General features: G+C 46.6%; 2 pseudogenes; both read left to right on the forward strand.

Annotated features, from left to right (window-relative positions):
* The first annotated feature begins 655 nt into the window (after window positions 1-655).
* LOC129395564 (testis-specific Y-encoded protein 3-like) lies at window positions 656-3,208 on the forward strand (annotated as a pseudogene).
* Window positions 3,209-11,429: 8,221 nt separating this feature from the next.
* On the forward strand, window positions 11,430-13,982 carry LOC129395610 (testis-specific Y-encoded protein 3-like; annotated as a pseudogene).
* The last annotated feature ends 4,604 nt before the right edge of the window (window positions 13,983-18,586 follow it).

Here is an 18,586-nt window from a genome sequence, read left to right on the forward strand (position 1 = left end):
ATTTAATACGAATAACGTTATTTTTCTTGAGTAATCCTGTTGAAATTAAGGATTTTAAATAAAACATTAAAAACAAATTATATTGACTGCTTTCAGCTTTGGATGAAATCATACTTGTGTATTTGTAGTAATGGGAAGCATAACTTTCTCCTCACAATTAATCTTTTATAAGGCAGGCGACTTTCCTCCCACGTGCCCGCCCCGATCACTTCCCCCAGGACACCCCTGCCGCCCTAGCCCCAGGAACCAGAGAGTTTTCTCTGGATCTGCAGTATTACTTCCGTACCATCTACCTGGCCTGCCTAACGAAGAGAGACGTTTCCTGTGTTCGTGACACATAGAGATGTTCATGGCTTGCCACCCTGAGGATGTCAGGGCACAGGGCTGCCATGCCCACAATTCCAAAGGCCACGCAGCCCGCGTGTGCCTGGATGCCTAGCTACCCGGCACAAGCTCCAAGGGCTTCTCGGAGGAGGCTTGGGCAGGGAAGGCGGGGGGTGGGGGGCTGGAGATGCAGGCCCGCCAGTGGCTGTGCCGCCCAGGGAGATGCCCACCGCCCTCCCATTGATTGGCCACGACGGGAGGAAGTCGGCCTGGGTGCGGCCCCTCGGCCCTTCGCGCGCAGTCCCTTAGGGGGCGCCTGGAAGCCCGGCGCATGCGCCCTGAGGGCTCGCTGAGCTACCGGGTGCCATAGAGGCTGCGGCATGGTTCCTGTGGCGTGGGTCGGGCAGCACAGGCCTTGGTGCGTGCGAGTGCCGAGGAGGGCACCGCCTTCAGGATGGAGGCTGTACAGGAGGGGGCGGCCGGGGTGGAGAGTGAGCAGGCGGCTTTGGGGGAGGAGGCGGTGCTGCTGTTGGATGACATAATGGCGGAGGTGGAGGTGGTGGCGGAGGAGGAGGGCCTCGTGGAGCGGCAGGAGGAGGCCCAGCGGGCACAGCCTGGCCCTGGGCCCATGACCCCAGAGTCTGCACTGGAGGAGCTGCTGGCCGTTCAGGTGGAGCTGGAGCCGGTTAATGCCCAAGCCAGGAAGGCCTTTTCTCGGCAGCGGGAAAAGATGGAGCGGAGGCGCAAGCCCCACCTAGACCGCAGAGGCGCCGTCATCCAGAGCGTCCCTGGCTTCTGGGCCAATGTTGTATCCTTCTCAGTGTTTCTTCGGCCTTTCTAGTGGAGAGGTGCTCTCGGGGAAGTGTAAGTGACCGATGGGCAGCTCGGCGTCGATGTGACTCTTTGGGGAACAAAGGGGAGTTGCCACGGACAAATGTGGCTGCGGAAAGCCACAGCAGGCGTGGGTACTATTGTCCTGCAAGCGGCAGAGAAACCCTTGGTGATGCCGAGCAGCAGACGTTTGGGGCATCTTTTTGAAGAGCAGAAGCGAGTTCAGACCAGAAGAGGTTTTTCGGTGAAGCAAGCTATTTTTAAGGGAGTGTGATTGCTGCCCCTCGCTAGTCTGATCTGGGACTGGGCGTCTTCGGCTCTAAGCAGATTCTGCCACTCCTCAGACACCAGCAAGTCTCTGCAAATCGCGCCTCCCCATGTCAGTGCAGTCAGCCTCAGAATCATAAACCCTCTGTGAACACAGGAGGCCTTAGTTTACGGGGAGGGGGAGGTGAAAGGAGATCATACATGGAAGCAGATCTGAGAAATCCCCTACCCCAGCCTCTGGGTGCTCTTAGGCCTTCTTCCCTGTTGCTCGTCGCTTTCCCTTCCATCGTGTATAAAGTCTCTTTGACCTAAATCAGATTGCAAACCACCCCCAGATGTCAGCCCTGATCACTGACGAAGATGAAGACATGCTGAGCTACATGGTCAGCCTGGAGGTGAGGCCAGGAAGACTGAGGCGAGAGGGTTTAGCGGGGGAGGGTAAGGGAAATAATTCATTCCTGTAAGCAAGAGTGAGCACCTCACCCGAAAACGTATTTAAGCTTTCTCCACCTTGTCCTGACAGGTGGAAGAAGAGAAGCATCCTGTTCATCTCTGCAAGATCATGTTGTTCTTTCGGAGTAACCCCTACTTCCAGAATGAAGTGATTACCAAGGAATATCTGGTGAACATCACAGGTGACAGGTGGCTCCCAGGATGGGTAGTGGAAGGAAGATGGCGGGTGGATCATTGCCGACGTGATCCAGACCCCTTCCCACAAAAACTCCTGTCTCTGTAGAATACAGGGCTTCTCATTCCACTCCAATTGAGTGGTATCCGTATTATGAAGTGGAGGCCTATCGCCGCAGACACCACAGCAGCAGCCTTAACTTCTTCAACTGGTTCTCTGACCACAACTTCGCAGGATCTAACAAGATTGCTGAGGTGAGTCCTCACTGGGAAACATGAGAAATGACCCCGTGTGTTCCCAGCTGCTTGGGTCACCTTTCTGAGCCCTGATGAGGCCTTTCCCGATTGAGTCCCCTGACAGATCCTATGTAAGGACCTGTGGCGCAATCCCCTGCAATACTACAAGAGGATGAAGCCACCTGAAGAGGGAACAGAGACGTCAGGTGAGCCATTAGTTGGGACTGGAGCTGTTTGATGCCTAGTATAAGGGGGTTGATGCACCTGCCTATTCAGGGAGCCTGGGTGCTCATTTCAGAAATGTAGAAATTGAGGCTCCTTTGGTACATGTAGAAATTCCTTGAGAGGAAGACAGAGAGTGACAGAATCCAGGACGTTCATGGCATTGGGCTGAAAAGGCACATTAGAGACTTCACGCAAAGCAGGTGATAGCTGTGGAGTCTTAAGCCCAGTGAAGAATCGTCCATTTCCAGAATCAATGAGGAGTAAAGCTGAAAATCATTCAGTTCAGTCTGTGGCACTTGATTCCATGGCTGTGAACCCCTCCGGCAGTCATCCTACCAACCCCATAAGATTGGGCTCCCTGAATGTGCGTCCTGATCATCCTTGCCCCAAACCACAAAGGACTGTTTAGATTGATGGATTTCCTTAAGCTGTTGCCCCATCAGACTTCTGTGTGCTTTTAGGGTACAGTGCATCTTGTTAGCTGACTCCCCTCACAGACAATACTGGGAATGGGGCAGGGATTGCGCAGAACAGTTTGTAACACGTGGTAGGAGGAAGTTTAAGGGATCACAAATGGGGAAGGGATATCCTTTTCTCAGCGGGCCCCACAGTTGAAACATTTCCAAGTATGGCTCAGAGAAAATGCGTTTTAACGTGAGTTTGTGTTTCTCTAGGGGACTCCCAGTTGTTGAGTTGAATATGATGGAGCATCAGATTTTACCTAATACAGCAGAACTCCTAAAAAGTTACAACAGTATGCAGGACGGCAGTACTCAGCATGGTCTTATGCACAGGAACTAAAGGAAAAAGAGATCGAGTCACCAGAAATCAGGAAGAGGGGGTAAATTTGGATTGTATGGAATGAAAAATAAACATTCTCAAGGATGTGTGACTCTGTGTCTGTGTGTGTGTGTGAGTGTGTCTTTGTGTTTGTGTGTGTGTGTATGTTTATCCACTTTATTCGGGTGTGCTAATGAATTGATCCATCCACGTGCTTTATTCTCTTCATGGAAATTACCAGTCTGCGTTGGAGCTGGGCCTCTAAAGTTGTAGAGTGAATGGGTGTGGGATGTGTTGGGATTCTTCCTACAGGACAGAGTGGGGGAGGTAAAAGCAAAAGACAGCTTAGTTGGAGGCTGACTTCATCCTATGGAAGCAGAGATAGTTCAAGGAATGGGGTTACTGGGTTTCCAGGTCCCAGTTTGCTGGGACCTCCAAAATCCTTCATTTTGAGTATCATCATACACAATAGATAAGCACAGGATGATGGAAATCTTAAAGTTGGCTTTCGTGTTGAATCCACATGTTCTTTTAAAGGTGAATGCATAATCCTTTTCTGGGACAATCAGCCTCTCAGGACTTCTGAAACATCAACGTGAGAAGAAATGGGCATGTAAGGTGTATGGAGGGACTGTGGGAAAGGTGACAGAGGCATGTGGGAAGGCATTCAGGATACACTTTTGGCATAGATGCTACGGGAAAAGACAAACTTACAGAAGTGAGGGGAAAGGGCGTGGATTAGTGGAATATAAGATTGTTGGAGAATCCATCCAGGGACTCTCTTGTCACTTGATGACCCTGGATATGGACACTCTTGTGGATGTTTACATCTTTAGTTGGGTTAAGCTTTTCTCCAAGATTCTATGTTAGGTGAGGAGCCCATAACGTATGTAGCTAACAACACTACGATTGCATTTTGTGCTCTTGCAAAGTCTAGTGAGTCTCTATATTCTCCCTCGTGATTGGCACTGCAGATTGTTTCTGGAGCCCAGAGCCCTTTAATTTTCTGTGGCCTCTTCAGCATACTTTGCCTAAGGTTTAGAATGTAAAGCGAATATAGTTGTAGAGTATGTGTTGCAAGCCTCACACAGGAGGACAAAACATACAGCTTTCATTCGCGAGTGGGAGGCTGCTTCCCAGGAACACCTGTGTCTATGCACAAGACAAGGGGTTGCCTCTGTCAAGGATGGGGCAGGAGGATTTCAGTGTCGGAGGCAGAACTTTCTTTCCTGTTCCCAGATGAAAGAGTTCCAACATGAGCATCCATGTTGACCACACGCTAATAGAGTGCTAACATTCCTGTCCCGTATAGACTCTGGTCAGCACAGCTTCTGTGAGAAGAGCTATGTTGTTTCAGGGAAGAGGGTTTGACAGTCAAAGTTCCTGAATCTGTTGTGGGGCCTTCAGTATGCATTCTACCCCTTCTGCTCGGTATCAAAGCAGTTGAGCTTTGAAAATCTATCGCCCGGTTTTGTCCCTGCTCCTATGCAGACAGCTGAAGCTGTGGAGCGGGAGTCTTGTCCTCCCTGACTACCGTCCCCCTGACCCACAAACACAGGAGAAACACGTTTTCTAAGCAAATTATTCTGAAAACAGTCGGAACTCTTTGGCCCCCTCAAGCTGCCCTCTATCCTACTGTGTGCATGTCAAAGACACTGTGGTCCAGTACGGTATCCGTATAGTGGCAATGGGGCAACAGATTGGTGTGTGCACTCTGCGCAACTCAGATTAGGAAACGTCTGGGGACTTGCCTATAACGAGGTCGTCTTAAAATGCGTTTCCCCAAATTTAATGCATAGGAAAATGTTGAGGAAAGGGTCTTGCAATGATTTTTCTAGGAGGTAAATAGATAAGAAAATGACCGTAAATGGATGCCAGGACTAGTTTTGGAGCTAGCCTGTTTTAAAGTGGTGGTAGGGGAGGAGCTTTTTCCAAGGCAGGCAGCAAACCAGGAACTGTCTACAATGGATGGGCGTGCCATGGGTTGGTGGCTCAGCCATATTGCCACCCCACCGAGTGAATGCAGCAGACTGGGCTTCTTCCTTGAATCCTACGTGCAATTCAGTCTAGTGATTTCACATGAGATCCCTTCTTCTGGTATTATCACAGATCGTGCTGAATTATAAAGGCTGTGTAACACTTCTTCCACTGAATATCCGTGCACGTGGGCCACAGATGCTAAGGGCACTGACAAATTTGCATTGTGCCTCAGTAACTCGGAAGCACATCTGTGATTTGTACCGACAGGGACTTGGTGTCTTTTCATGTTTAAACTACCACGTGTGTGTTTGTGGTTGTGTATGTTTATTTCTCTGTGCGAGTTTGTATATTTTCTCTGACTCCACCTAGGTCTCCGTGGTTCCGATATTTTTCCACACTCCCTGCGGCAATTTGCACATGCCTATCTCTACAACCATTGTAGACTTTGTATCTGTGTCTTTGAACATCTATCAGTCTCTCTCCCTTCCTTTTTTCCTTTCCTTCCTCTACACCCCTCCTTTCATCCTTCCCTTACTTCCCCAACACACGCTCTCCATCTGTATCGTCTGTCTTTCTATTCTCTATCTGGGTTTACTTTCTAATTCTGAATTCAAGGGCATTGAATTGAAAAGAAGCACTCTTTGTACTTTTATGTCTTTTAACTCATTTGGGGAATTTGGCGTGTTATTATTTACAGTGTTCTCTCTGCCCTTTCTCATTGTTCTCCCCAGCTGGGGCTGTTATTATGTGAAAGCTGGTTTCCTTCATCAGATCGCATAGGCTCTGATGATGTTTCGTTTATTTTGATTCTCCTCACACTACATAGTTTTAATTTACCTAATGTGACTGTTTTTTGTTTGTTTTCCGAGAATGGGTCTTACTCTGTCTTCTAGGTTGGACAGCAGCCCCACGATCTCAGCCCACTGCAGCCCAGGCACCACACACCCATGTGATCCTCTCAACTCAGACTCTCACACACCTGGCAGTACAGATGCATGCCACCCCTCCAAGCTATGTATCAATTAACTAAATACTTACTTTTTGAATGTGGGTCCATGTTGCCCCAGGCTCATCTGGAACTCCTGAGTGCAGGCAATCCTCCCACCTCAGCTTACCAAAGTGCTGGGATGACAGGTGTAACCCATGGACCTGCCATGGCTTTGTGTTTTTTACTTTTTTCTTCCTCCTCCTCACGTCTTGTTTTGAAACATGCACTGAAGGTTTCAATTCATGGACTATAGTCTCTGTGCCTGGAATTTCTATCTTTCAACTCATCATCAGCATTCATAGGGATTTTCATATATATATACACATATATAAAAATACATATATACGCACATATATACGTATATACATGTATATACGTATATATGCACATTTATATACGTATATACATGTATATATTATATATATACATGTACACAAATGTATTTATTTCTCAAGTTACCAAAAGGCTTGCATTCTTTCCTGTGTCATGAAAAAGACTTTGCTAGAAAAGAAAAGCACTGCTTTATAATACAATATTTTATTTGCATTTATTTTGTTAAGGCATTTTAAAAATTGTAGGTTTAATTAAAAAATGTCATATGAAATGATACATATTTACCACTTAAGGCGTGATGTTCAACAGGTCATATACATTCTGCATTGGATACATCCAGCCAATCAACATATGTGTGTCCTCACATAGTTGTCATTTTTGTGGTGAACAAACATGGCATGCACTGTATTCAAATATTTTTAGAGAAAGAATATGTTACCACTAGTTATAGTGAGCATGCTGAAGAAAATATTTTTAACCTATTCCTCCTTTATAACTAGAAGTATGAGTTCTTCATCCAGCATCTCGTCAGTGCACCCTCTTCACCGCAGTCTTTGGAGTCTTACTTCTCTGAAGTCCGCTTTTTTGATTTCATATAAGAATGAGATCACGTGCTATTTTCCTTTCTGATACCTGGCTTATGTCACTTAACAGAATGGCATGCACACATTCAACAGATTCCCATATTCAACATATTTCCATTGCGCATACGTGTTTTTGCTGCATTTTTTAATCCATTTATCAATGGAGGGACACTCAGATTGCTTCCGTATTTTGGCTACAGCAAAAATGTAATGAGTGCAGCAATAATTGCATGGGTGCACGCACCACTTCAACATACTGATCTGTGTACTAGTGGGCGTGCCCGGGTATTCTGATTTGCTGGATCATATAGTGGGTGGTTCTACTTGTAGATTTCTGAAGACTGTTTATACTTAAATAAGAGCCATAAAGCTTCTTTAATGCCAGCACTAATTTACATTCTCCCCAAAAGTGAGCAGGGGATTCGTTTTCTCTGCATCCTCACCAGAGATTAGGGTTTTCTTTTCTTTCTTTTTTGTTTGACTTTCGGATAATATGCATTCTGACTGAAGTGAGAAGAAATCTCATTGTGTTTTTGATTTGCATTTTCGTGATGGATTGGGGATACTGAGGACCTTTTAGTGTGTCTTCTGGGCAACTGTATGTCTCAGTTTCACAAATGAGTCTTCGCAGCCTTCGCCCATTTGTTTTCATGCTATTGAGTTGTTGGGAGTTCCTTCTGTACTGTGACTATTCAATCATTGCTCCCATCCTGTAGGATGTCCCTTCTGTATGTTGAGTTTTCTATGGTGTGGTGAAGCACTTTAGTTTGCTATGATTCCATTCTCTGTTTTTGATGGTGTTTACTGTGTTCTGGCAGTCACTTTGAGACCATCATTGCACACACGGACGCCATGGAGCTTCTTCCTTGTGATCTCTTCTGCTATTTTTATCGTTTCAGATCTGACACTGGAGTTTGGTGATAAATAATCCACTTGTAAAATCCTTTGTGTGGCTATTCACATTTCCCCAACCTAGCTTATAGAAGATACTTGATTTTGCATTGGGCGTTCTTGCTTCTTTGGGTAAAGGCGGTGAGATGCAAATGCAGTGACTTAGTTCTGGGCTCCTGTTGTTTTTCCTGAGCTCTAGTCTCTGCTTTTCTGCCAGTGCTATTGTATTTTGGTACAAAAAGTTTTGTAGTAGTATATCATGAAGTTAGGTAGTGTGGTGGCTCCAGCTTTGTGCTTTTTACTGGATTGCTCTGGGTTTTCAGGATCTTCTGCCATTTCATAGCAAATTTGGGATTCCCAGATTGTTTTTCTAAGAAGATTGTGTCATTGATATTTTTACAGGGGTTGTATAGAATCTGAGGATGCCTCAGGTAGTAGTGATGTCAATGCCGTTTAGACAATGTGCGTGTTTGTGTGCACATGCTCAGGGCCAAGAGACACTGGGTGTCCTCACCAATACTGAGGTGGGCCTTAATATCCAGGCAGATTGCCTTCTGGAAACACACAGAATGTCCTGTTCTGTTTTGCCGTCTCTTCACATTTCCTCCCCTGTGAGCCCTGTGTGGTCCTCCAGATTCCCTGTGCGGTGGCCTGCCTTTTTTGGGGTGGGGAGTTGGTGGGTGAATGAGGATGGCGGAGGGAAGCAAGCATGTCAGTGGAGCGTGGTGTCATCCAAACGGTACTTAGCAGGCCTGGGAGAGTCATTCTGGGAGGACGCAGACCTAGACAGGCCTCAGGTGGGCATCTGTGTGGAGGGTGAGAGATCCCTGGTTGAGCCCAAACTGAACCCCAGGTAGAAGCAAGCCTCAGGACAGGGAAGTAGCTAGCAAGGGATGATGAGGCAGCTATCCCTTGATCGTGGCTTCCCACCCATTGACCTTAGCTGCTTATGCCTATTAAGCAGATTACGGTTCCCCCATCGTGAAATGTGGGTACCACAGTTCCCTGATGGGCATTTCTCCACCAGCCCATGATGGCCTGAGTTTCCTTACTGCAGTCTCCTCCCTGAGCCTTGGCTTCTCTATGTGTGTCCTACCTCCAGGACCCACAGGCCTCTCAACCCCCAGCCCTGGGCTGCTTCCCTAGCCTCTTCTCTGTTCCCTCTCTGAGGGCCTAACTCCCTTGGGTAGTGCTGCAGAATATAGAGCCACAGGCCCTGGCTGATGATCTGGTGGACTGGGCAAATTGGCCGTGACAGGTCAGGTTCTGGTTCAAAGCCAATTCCTCCGATGCCAAGGAATGTCGAAGAAGGTCCTTTGCGATGATGCCCCATAGCTGCCCCACCTCAGCAATCGTGCCGTAACCTGGGCCGTCACAGTCAGACAACCAGCTGAAGAAGCTCAGGCAGTGACCTGCGGGAAACTCGGGCTTTCACTTGCATGACCCTGGAACCACTGGACTGCAGTGGAGCCAGTCGCCCTGTATCCTGGAGGGAGACGAGTCAGGAAGGCTCACGCCAGGCCCAGCTTCCGAGGTACTACCCCCTCTACTCCTCATGGAGGATGCCAATGCAATACTCCTTAGTCATCACTTTGTTTCCGAAGTAAATGTTGTGATGAAAGGCAAACTTCTTCCTACCACTTGTATTCAGGGTGGCCGAGTTCCTCCACCTGCCTGTCCAAGAAGGAGAAACAGGGCTGTGAAGGGGCAATTTCATCTAGGTGGGCTGAGGTGGCATTCTAGCCGGGGTGAAGCATGCGTTTCCCCTTCCCAGCTTTCCCGCTGAGACACACCTGAGCCCCAGAAGGACCTCAACCAGACCAGGACCGTAGCACCCTCCCCCAGACCCAGGCTTTCCATCCTGACCTGCAAATCCAACATGCAGCTTTGAAGGACTTTCTCATGGTTTCTGAGCTCCTTGCTCTCACCAGAAAGAATCAGAACTTTTAAAGTGTTCTTTACGCCAACTTACATTTTTCATTTGGACTACCTCATGTTTTGGATGAGGCATGTATTTTTACATTTATTTTCACCCTTATTGTACCTCTATGATAAACTGCTTGCTTACATTCATACCATAATTATGTCTCAGGTTACTTGTCTGTTCCTAAAGATTCACTGAAACAAAGAATTGTATATATGCTTGTATCTTTCAGCAGCCGTATGTCAGATAGCACTGCACATTACTGCAGACATCGCATATACAGGTCCAAAGGTAGATGAAGAAGAAGAAAGCAAGCTTGAAACTCTATACATTCCTAAAAGCATATCAGAAACTCACAAATAACAGTGAAATCAAAGAATGATCCCAGCCAATTCCATTACATACCTAGACTGAAATATGAAACTTCAAAGAAAAGACAGATTAGAACTTTGGGTTTGTAAAAATTTTCCTAAATAGATATAACTATTTAGGAAACTATCTAGTGAAACTTTGTCTCACTAGAAAACGTAAACAAAAATCCATGTTTTTCATGTTTGTAAATATACATAGTTTTATATCCATCAGTTATGACATGCAAGAAGTAATAAAGTGAAAGTACAATAAAATGATATATGGAACTTCCTCAGTCTTAAAATATTCCATGGAGACTGTCAATTTTATGAAAACTATAAAGAATGCTTCATGAAACTACATTGTACAGTGCCATTTACTATTTTACGTACATTTGAAATAATCAACAATTAAAGGGAATACATCAACATTATTTAATACGAATAACGTTATTTTTCTTGAGTAATCCTGTTGAAATTAAGGATTTTAAATAAAACATTAAAAACAAATTATATTGACTGCTTTCAGCTTTGGATGAAATCATACTTGTGTATTTGTAGTAATGGGAAGCATAACTTTCTCCTCACAATTAATCTTTTATAAGGCAGGCGACTTTCCTCCCACGTGCCCGCCCCGATCACTTCCCCCAGGACACCCCTGCCGCCCTAGCCCCAGGAACCAGAGAGTTTTCTCTGGATCTGCAGTATTACTTCCGTACCATCTACCTGGCCTGCCTAACGAAGAGAGACGTTTCCTGTGTTCGTGACACATAGAGATGTTCATGGCTTGCCACCCTGAGGATGTCAGGGCACAGGGCTGCCATGCCCACAATTCCAAAGGCCACGCAGCCCGCGTGTGCCTGGATGCCTAGCTACCCGGCACAAGCTCCAAGGGCTTCTCGGAGGAGGCTTGGGCAGGGAAGGCGGGGGGTGGGGGGCTGGAGATGCAGGCCCGCCAGTGGCTGTGCCACCCAGGGAGACGCCCACCGCCCTCCCATTGATTGGCCACGACGGGAGGAAGTCGGCCTGGGTGCGGCCCCTCGGCCCTTTGCGCGCAGTCCCTTAGGGGGCGCCTGGAAGCCCGGCGCATGCGCCCTGAGGGCTCGCTGAGCTACCGGGTGCCATAGAGGCTGCGGCAGGGTTCCTGTGGCGTGGGTCGGGCAGCACAGGCCTTGGTGCGTGCGAGTGCCGAGGAGGGCACCGCCTTCAGGATGGAGGCTGTACAGGAGGGGGCGGCCGGGATGGAGAGTGAGCAGGCGGCTTTGGGGGAGGAGGCGGTGCTGCTGTTGGATGACATAATGGCGGAGGTGGAGGTGGTGGCGGAGGAGGAGGGCCTCGTGGAGCGGCAGGAGGAGGCCCAGCGGGCACAGCCTGGCCCTGGGCCCATGACCCCAGAGTCTGCACTGGAGGAGCTGCTGGCCGTTCAGGTGGAGCTGGAGCCGGTTAATGCCCAAGCCAGGAAGGCCTTTTCTCGGCAGCGGGAAAAGATGGAGCGGAGGCGCAAGCCCCACCTAGACCGCAGAGGCGCCGTCATCCAGAGCGTCCCTGGCTTCTGGGCCAATGTTGTATCCTTCTCAGTGTTTCTTCGGCCTTTCTAGTGGAGAGGTGCTCTCGGGGAAGTGTAAGTGACCGATGGGCAGCTCGGCGTCGATGTGACTCTTTGGGGAACAAAGGGGAGTTGCCACGGACAAATGTGGCTGCGGAAAGCCACAGCAGGCGTGGGTACTATTGTCCTGCAAGCGGCAGAGAAACCCTTGGTGATGCCGAGCAGCAGACGTTTGGGGCATCTTTTTGAAGAGCAGAAGCGAGTTCAGACCAGAAGAGGTTTTTCGGTGAAGCAAGCTATTTTTAAGGGAGTGTGATTGCTGCCCCTCGCTAGTCCGATCTGGGACTGGGCGTCTTCGGCTCTAAGCAGATTCTGCCACTCCTCAGACACCAGCAAGTCTCTGCAAATCGCGCCTCCCCATGTCAGTGCAGTCAGCCTCAGAATCATACACCCTCTGTGAACACAGGAGGCCTTAGTTTACGGGGAGGGGGAGGTGAAAGGAGATCATACATGGAAGCAGATCTGAGAAATCCCCTACCCCAGCCTCTGGGTGCTCTTAGGCCTTCTTCCCTGTTGCTCGTCGCTTTCCCTTCCATCGTGTATAAAGTCTCTTTGACCTAAATCAGATTGCAAACCACCCCCAGATGTCAGCCCTGATCACTGACGAAGATGAAGACATGCTGAGCTACATGGTCAGCCTGGAGGTGAGGCCAGGAAGACTGAGGCGAGAGGGTTTAGCGGGGGAGGGTAAGGGAAATAATTCATTCCTGTAAGCAAGAGTGAGCACCTCACCCGAAAACGTATTTAAGCTTTCTCCACCTTGTCCTGACAGGTGGAAGAAGAGAAGCATCCTGTTCATCTCTGCAAGATCATGTTGTTCTTTCGGAGTAACCCCTACTTCCAGAATGAAGTGATTACCAAGGAATATCTGGTGAACATCACAGGTGACAGGTGGCTCCCAGGATGGGTAGTGGAAGGAAGATGGCGGGTGGATCATTGCCGACGTGATCCAGCCCCCTTCCCACAAAAACTCCTGTCTCTGTAGAATACAGGGCTTCTCATTCCACTCCAATTGAGTGGTATCCGTATTATGAAGTGGAGGCCTATCGCCGCAGACACCACAGCAGCAGCCTTAACTTCTTCAACTGGTTCTCTGACCACAACTTCGCAGGATCTAACAAGATTGCTGAGGTGAGTCCTCACTGGGAAACATGAGAAATGACCCCGTGTGTTCCCAGCTGCTTGGGTCACCTTTCTGAGCCCTGATGAGGCCTTTCCCGATTGAGTCCCCTGACAGATCCTATGTAAGGACCTGTGGCGCAATCCCCTGCAATACTACAAGAGGATGAAGCCACCTGAAGAGGGAACAGAGACGTCAGGTGAGCCGTTAGTTGGGACTGGAGCTGTTTGATGCCTAGTATAAGGGGGTTGATGCACCTGCCTATTCAGGGAGCCTGGGTGCTCATTTCAGAAATGTAGAAATTGAGGCTCCTTTGGTACATGTAGAAATTCCTTGAGAGGAAGACAGAGAGTGACAGAATCCAGGACGTTCATGGCATTGGGCTGAAAAGGCACATTAGAGACTTCACGCAAAGCAGGTGATAGCTGTGGAGTCTTAAGCCCAGTGAAGAATCGTCCATTTCCAGAATCAATGAGGAGTAAAGCTGAAAATCATTCAGTTCAGTCTGTGGCACTTGATTCCATGGCTGTGAACCCCTCCGGCAGTCATCCTACCAACCCCATAAGATTGGGCTCCCTGAATGTGCGTCCTGATCATCCTTGCCCCAAACCACAAAGGACTGTTTAGATTGATGGATTTCCTTAAGCTGTTGCCCCATCAGACTTCTGTGTGCTTTTAGGGTACAGTGCATCTTGTTAGCTGACTCCCCTCACAGACAATACTGGGAATGGGGCAGGGATTGCGCAGAACAGTTTGTAACACGTGGTAGGAGGAAGTTTAAGGGATCACAAATGGGGAAGGGATATCCTTTTCTCAGCGGGCCCCACAGTTGAAACATTTCCAAGTATGGCTCAGAGAAAATGCGTTTTAACGTGAGTTTGTGTTTCTCTAGGGGACTCCCAGTTGTTGAGTTGAATATGATGGAGCATCAGATTTTACCTAATACAGCAGAACTCCTAAAAAGTTACAACAGTATGCAGGACGGCAGTACTCAGCATGGTCTTATGCACAGGAACTAAAGGAAAAAGAGATCGAGTCACCAGAAATCAGGAAGAGGGGGTAAATTTGGATTGTATGGAATGAAAAATAAACATTCTCAAGGATGTGTGACTCTGTGTCTGTGTGTGTGTGTGAGTGTGTCTTTGTGTTTGTGTGTGTGTGTATGTTTATCCACTTTATTCGGGTGTGCTAATGAATTGATCCATCCACGTGCTTTATTCTCTTCATGGAAATTACCAGTCTGCGTTGGAGCTGGGCCTCTAAAGTTGTAGAGTGAATGGGTGTGGGATGTGTTGGGATTCTTCCTACAGGACAGAGTGGGGGAGGTAAAAGCAAAAGACAGCTTAGTTGGAGGCTGACTTCATCCTATGGAAGCAGAGATAGTTCAAGGAATGGGGTTACTGGGTTTCCAGGTCCCAGTTTGCTGGGACCTCCAAAATCCTTCATTTTGAGTATCATCATACACAATAGATAAGCACAGGATGATGGAAATCTTAAAGTTGGCTTTCGTGTTGAATCCACATGTTCTTTTAAAGGTGAATGCATAATCCTTTTCTGGGACAATCAGCCTCTCAGGACTTCTGAAACATCAACGTGAGAAGAAATGGGCATGTAAGGTGTATGGAGGGACTGTGGGAAAGGTGACAGAGGCATGTGGGAAGGCATTCAGGATACACTTTTGGCATAGATGACTACGGGAAAAGACAAACTTACAGAAGTGAGGGGAAAGGGCGTGGATTAGTGGAATGTAAGATTGTTGGAGAATCCATCCAGGGACTCTCTTGTCACTTGATGACCCTGGATATGGACACTCTTGTTGATGTTTACATCTTTAGTTGGGTTAAGCTTTTCTCCAAGATTCTATGTTAGGTGAGGAGCCCATAACGTATGTAGCTAACAACACTACGATTGCATTTTGTGCTCTTGCAAAGTCTAGTGAGTCTCTATATTCTCCCTCGTGATTGGCACTGCAGATTGTTTCTGGAGCCCAGGGCCCTTTAATTTTCTGTGGCCTCTTCAGCATACTTTGCCTAAGGTTTAGAATGTAAAGCGAATATAGTTGTAGAGTATGTGTTGCAAGCCTCACACAGGAGGACAAAACATACAGCTTTCATTCGCGAGTGGGAGGCTGCTTCCCAGGAACACCTGTGTCTATGCACAAGACAAGGGGTTGCCTCTGTCAAGGATGGGGCAGGAGGATTTCAGTGTCGGAGGCAGAACTTTCTTTCCTGTTCCCAGATGAAAGAGTTCCAACATGAGCATCCATGTTGACCACACGCTAATAGAGTGCTAACATTCCTGTCCCGTATAGACTCTGGTCAGCACAGCTTCTGTGAGAAGAGCTATGTTGTTTCAGGGAAGAGGGTTTGACAGTCAAAGTTCCTGAATCTGTTGTGGGGCCTTCAGTATGCTTTCTACCCCTTCTGCTCGGTATCAAAGCAGTTGAGCTTTGAAAATCTATCGCCCGGTTTTGTCCCTGCTCCTATGCAGACAGCTGAAGCTGTGGAGCGGGAGTCTTGTCCTCCCTGACTACCGTCCCCCTGACCCACAAACACAGGAGAAACACGTTTTCTAAGCAAATTATTCTGAAAACAGTCGGAACTCTTTGGCCCCCTCAAGCTGCCCTCTATCCTACTGTGTGCATGTCAAAGACACTGTGGTCCAGTACGGTATCCGTATAGTGGCAATGGGGCAACAGATTGGTGTGTGCACTCTGCGCAACTCAGATTAGGAAACGTCTGGGGACTTGCCTATAACGAGGTCGTCTTAAAATGCGTTTCCCCAAATTTAATGCATAGGAAAATGTTGAGGAAAGGGTCTTGCAATGATTTTTCTAGGAGGTAAATAGATAAGAAAATGACCGTAAATGGATGCCAGGACTAGTTTTGGAGCTAGCCTGTTTTAAAGTGGTGGTAGGGGAGGAGCTTTTTCCAAGGCAGGCAGCAAACCAGGAACTGTCTACAATGGATGGGCGTGCCATGGGTTGGTGGCTCAGCCATATTGCCACCCCACCGAGTGAATGCAGCAGACTGGGCTTCTTCCTTGAATCCTACGTGCAATTCAGTCTAGTGATTTCACATGAGATCCCTTCTTCTGGTATTATCACAGATCGTGCTGAATTATAAAGGCTGTGTAACACTTCTTCCACTGAATATCCGTGCACGTGGGCCACAGATGCTAAGGGCACTGACAAATTTGCATTGTGCCTCAGTAACTCGGAAGCACATCTGTGATTTGTACCGACAGGGACTTGGTGTCTTTTCATGTTTAAACTACCACGTGTGTGTTTGTGGTTGTGTATGTTTATTTCTCTGTGCGAGTTTGTATATTTTCTCTGACTCCACCTAGGTCTCCGTGGTTCCGATATTTTTCCACACTCCCTGCGGCAATTTGCACATGCCTATCTCTACAACCATTGTAGACTTTGTATCTGTGTCTTTGAATATCTATCAGTCTCTCTCCCTTCCTTTTTTCCTTTCCTTCCTTTACACCCCTCCTTTCATCCTTCCCTTACTTCCCCAACACACGCTCTCCATCTGTATCGTCTGTCTTTCTATTCTCTATCTGGGTTTACTTTCTAATTCTGAATTCAAGGGCATTGAATTGAAAAGAAGCACTCTTTGTACTTTTATGTCTTTTAACTCATTTGGGGAATTTGGCGTGTTATTATTTACAGTGTTCTCTCTGCCCTTTCTCATTGTTCTCCCCAGCTGGGGCTGTTATTATGTGAAAGCTGGTTTCCTTCATCAGATCGCATAGGCTCTGATGATGTTTCGTTTATTTTGATTCTCCTCACACTACATAGTTTTAATTTACCTAATGTGACTGTTTTTTGTTTGTTTTCCGAGAATGGGTCTTACTCTGTCTTCTAGGTTGGACAGCAGCCCCACGATCTCAGCCCACTGCAGCCCAGGCACCACACACCCATGTGATCCTCTCAACTCAGACTCTCACACACCTGGCAGTACAGATGCATGCCACCCCTCCAAGCTATGTATCAATTAACTAAATACTTACTTTTTGAATGTGGGTCCATGTTGCCCCAGGCTCATCTGGAACTCCTGAGTGCAGGCAATCCTCCCACCTCAGCTTACCAAAGTGCTGGGATGACAGGTGTAACCCATGGACCTGCCATGGCTTTGTGTTTTTTACTTTTTTCTTCCTCCTCCTCACGTCTTGTTTTGAAACATGCACTGAAGGTTTCAATTCATGGACTATAGTCTCTGTGCCTGGAATTTCTATCTTTCAACTCATCATCAGCATTCATAGGGATTTTCATATATATATACACATATATAAAAATACATATATACGCACATATATACGTATATACATGTATATACGTATATATGCACATTTATATACGTATATACATGTATATACGTATATATGCACATTTATATACGTATATACATGTATATATTATATATATACATGTACACAAATGTATTTATTTCTCAAGTTACCAAAAGGCTTGCATTCTTTCCTGTGTCATGAAAAAGACTTTGCTAGAAAAGAAAAGCACTGCTTTATAATACAATATTTTATTTGCATTTATTTTGTTAAGGCATTTTAAAAATTGTAGGTTTAATTAAAAAATGTCATATGAAATGATACATATTTACCACTTAAGGCGTGATGTTCAACAGGTCATATACATTCTGCATTGGATACATCCAGCCAATCAACATATGTGTGTCCTCACATAGTTGTCATTTTTGTGGTGAACAAACATGGCATGCACTGTATTCAAATATTTTTAGAGAAAGAATATGTTACCACTAGTTATAGTGAGCATGCTGAAGAAAATATTTTTAACCTATTCCTCCTTTATAACTAGAAGTATGAGTTCTTCATCCAGCATCTCGTCAGTGCACCCTCTTCACCGCAGTCTTTGGAGTCTTACTTCTCTGAAGTCCGCTTTTTTGATTTCATATAAGAATGAGATCACGTGCTATTTTCCTTTCTGATACCTGGCTTATGTCACTTAACAGAATGGCATGCACACATTCAACAGATTCCCATATTCAACATATTTCCATTGCGCATACGTGTTTTTGCTGCATTTTTTAATCCATTTATCAATGGAGGGACACTCAGATTGCTTCCGTATTTTGGCTACAGCAAAAACGTAATGAGTGCAGCAATAATTGCATGGGTGCACGCACCACTTCAACATACTGATCTGTGTACTAGTGGGCGTGCCCGGGTATTCTGATTTGCTGGATCATATAGTGGGTGGTTCTACTTGTAGATTTCTGAAGACTGTTTATACTTAAATAAGAGCCATAAAGCTTCTTTAATGCCAGCACTAATTTACATTCTCCCCAAAAGTGAGCAGGGAATTCGTTTTCTCTGCATCCTCACCAGAGATTAGGGTTTTCTTTTCTTTCTTTTTTGTTTGACTTTCGGATAATATGCATTCTGACTGAAGTGAGAAGAAATCTCATTGTGTTTTTGATTTGCATTTTCGTGATGGATTGGGGATACTGAGGACCTTTTAGTGTGTCTTCTGGGCA

This window comes from Pan paniscus, chromosome Y (genome assembly GCF_029289425.2).
Source record: "Pan paniscus chromosome Y, NHGRI_mPanPan1-v2.0_pri, whole genome shotgun sequence".
NCBI lineage: Eukaryota > Metazoa > Chordata > Mammalia > Primates > Hominidae > Pan > Pan paniscus.